Genomic DNA, 3,259 nt, shown 5'->3' with positions numbered 1-3,259 from the left:
TGCCCATTAAGATGGATAAAATTAAAAAGAGTGATAATGTAAAAACATTGGCAAGGATGCAAAGGAGCTGAAATTTTAATGCATTGCTGTAGTGAATGTAAAATAATAAAACCACTTTGGAAAATTATTTGACAGTTTTTTTAAAAAGTTAAACTTTTATGATCCCTAGGACCCAGCAATTTCTCTCCTCGGTGTGTACCCAAGAGAATTTAACGCATACGTCCACATTATGTATGAATATTCATAGCAAGCGTATTCAAAATAGATCAGAACTGAAAATCCCTCCCCTGCTCTGGGGACTCCAATTACATGTATATTTGATGCTTAAAGTTGCTTCCCCTCCACCTCAAGTGATGCTCTGCTCATTTTATTTTTCAATTTTTTTTAAACATCTTTATTGGAGTATAGTTGCTTTACAATGGTGTGTTAGTTTTGGCTTTATTGTTTTTCAATTTTTAAAAAATTCTTTCTGGGTTTTATTTTAGATAGCTTCTATAGGTATGTCTTCAAGTTCACTAATCTTTTTTTCTCCAGTGTTTAATCTGCTATATTTTTTAATATCAGATTTTCATCTTTGGAAGATAATTTGGGTCACTTTATGTCTTCTATGTGTCTAGTTTTCACGTGCAATCTTTCCTCTAGCCTCTTGAACTTATGAGATGCTGTTGTAATAACCCTATTAATATCTTATCTACTAATTCTATTATCTGTATACTTCTTCGATCAGTTTCTATTGACTGATTTTCATCCTCATTATGGGTCATACTTGACATCTTCCAAATGTTAATTCAGAATGTTAATTCTGTTCATTGCTGAATGGATGTCAGACGTTGAGAATTTTACCTTTTTGTTTGCTGGATATTGTAGTATTTCTGTAAATATTTTTGAGCTTTGTTCTGGGATGCAGTTGAGTTACTTACAAACAGTATTATCCTTTCAGAACTTGCTTTTGAGCTTTGTTATCTGGTACTGAAGCAGGCTTTATTCTAGGGTACATTTGTCTCAAAACTGAAGCTAAGCCTTCTGAGAACTCTACCCAATGCCACATGAATTATGAGGTTTTCTACTCTGCCTGCTGGGAATAGGAACTATTTCTGGCTTTGTGTGAGTTCCTAGTACTGTTCTTCTATTCTTTTCAGAGAGTTCTTTACCCAGACCTGGATAGTTTCTTCACAAACCTGCACTGATCAGTACTTAGCTGAAGACTTGAGCAGGACCCTCTACAGGTCTCTTTTCTATCCTCCAACTCTCTACCCTGCAAACTCTATCCACACAGACTCCATCAAAGTACTCTCCCTGGGATCCCATTCTCCGCTTCAGACAGAAACTCCCTCCAGGGGGCACATCAAGGCAAGTGTAGGGTTCACTGCATTTATTTCCCATCTCTCAGGGTTCACTGTCTTTCATTGTTTGTTGTCCAAATCTTAATAACTATTGTGCCATATATTTTATCCAGATTTTTTTAGTTGTTTTAGGAAGGAAGGTAAACCTAGTCCCTGTTATTTAGACATTGCTGAAAGCAGAAATCCCATCTAATTTTGCCCCACTACTCAATGATGTCTTTCTTTTTCTTTTTTTTTTTTTCTTTAAAAATAATTTATTAGTTTTGGATCACAAAATATAGGGAAGACACAAGGGCAATGCCTGTGACCCCTTGGGCCGAACTTCCCTTCCATAAACACCTTTTAGAACCCCAGACTCATGCTGCCCAAGCATTCTCTCACATCCTGACATCTGCAGAGTATAGTACTGACCATGTGGGACACTTAAACAGACTCCCTGTAAGTGATGCGGGGGTCCCTTCCAATTAGGTCTTCCAGCTCACTTTTGCCAATATTGCAACACCAGTGGTTGTTCCAACTGTCCATGTCCTAAAACTCTCATGAATGAATAGGTCACAGGCAAATTCTGCCTGCACAGCCCTTATAACTGTCTACTCTTTTAAAATGGCCTTTCTTAAACAACAGTGACTAAGGCCGCTTCACTATACCCAGTCTTCTAAGCCCCAGACTGCCTGTGGCATCTGGATGGCAGCCTCTGGGGGTCCCCCACATCCTAGGGTGGCGATGGAGGAAGGGCAGGCCAGGCCAAGCATTAAGAATAAACAGTCAGTTTTATTGCGCTCAGACTAGGAATCCATGGGTCTTGAGGACCTCTGTGAACTTGTCAGTTTTCTTCTCTCCGTTCTTTTCGGCCTGCTTCCGTAGCCTCAGGAGCTGCTTCTTTTTCCGGTAGTGGATCTTGGCCTTCTCCTTTCTCTTCTCCTCCAGGGTGGCTGTTACTGCCTGGTACTTCCAGCCAACCTCACGAGCCAGCCGCCCTAGGTAGGCAAACTTCCGCACAGGCTTCAGACGCACAATCTTGAGGGCGGCAGGAAACACCATCCGCTGTTTCTTGTCATAGGGTGGCGGGATCCCATCAAACACCTTGAGGCAGTCCCGAGCGGCCTGGCCCCGCTTTGTCCTGTGGGGCAGCAGGCCTCGCACTGTCCGCCAGAAGATGTGGCTGGGGGCTCGGAAGTGGTAGGGGCCGCATCCGCTTGCAGAGGAAGGCCAGGTACTTCAACTTGTTTCTGTAGAAATTTCCATAAATGCTGATGCCTTCACAGCTGCACGACCACCACCTTTCAACCCAGAAGCACCTGCTTGGCCATGATGGCCGCCTGGAGGCCCAGGAGATGGCCTCGGCCATCGAGCACCAGGACCTGCCCCTCCGCCATCTTCGGCAGCTGCCTGGGAAAGCACTCAGTGATGTCTTTCAATGGGCAGGAGTTTTTAATTTTCAGTAAGCCCATTTTATTGACTTTTTTTCCATCATGCTAAGGACTACGAAGAATGCAACAGTAAGTAAGCAGAATACAGCATCTGCTTTTCTTAGACGCTCTCAATCTTGTAAAGGAGTAGGAAGTTACAAGTAATACTTTGGGTCAGTTGAGATGAGTAGAGCCAGAGTTAAATATAGAAATGTCCAATAGCTTCTGGCTTGAAAATGGAAAGGGGTACTGGGTTTGGCAGCATAATAGCCTCCAGAGATGTCCAAGTCTTAGTCGTTGAAACTGAAAGAGGATTTAGCACATGTGATTAAATATAATGATCTTGAGATGATCCTGGGTTATCTGGTTGTGCCCAATGTAATCACAAGGGTCCTTATAAGAGAAAGAGGGAGTCAGGAGGGTCAGAAAAGGAACCGTGACAATGGAAGCAGGTGTCAGAGTGGTGGGATTGCTGGAAGGGGCCACGAACCAAGGATTGAGGGCAAC

At 42.8% G+C, this 3,259-nt stretch overlaps 1 pseudogene; it reads right to left on the bottom strand.

Moving 5' to 3' along the window:
• Positions 1-2,118: 2,118 nt before the first annotated feature.
• LOC113624756 (60S ribosomal protein L13a pseudogene) lies at positions 2,119-2,719 on the bottom strand (annotated as a pseudogene).
• Positions 2,720-3,259: the final 540 nt, after the last annotated feature.

Source organism: Aethalodelphis obliquidens, unplaced genomic scaffold, assembly GCF_003676395.1.
Source record: "Aethalodelphis obliquidens isolate GAN/ISIS:26980383/991018 unplaced genomic scaffold, ASM367639v1 scaffold2, whole genome shotgun sequence".
NCBI classification, from domain to species: Eukaryota; Metazoa; Chordata; class Mammalia; order Artiodactyla; family Delphinidae; genus Aethalodelphis; species Aethalodelphis obliquidens.
Note: the sequence above shows the minus strand (reverse complement) of the source record. Positions and strands in the feature narration are given on the sequence as shown.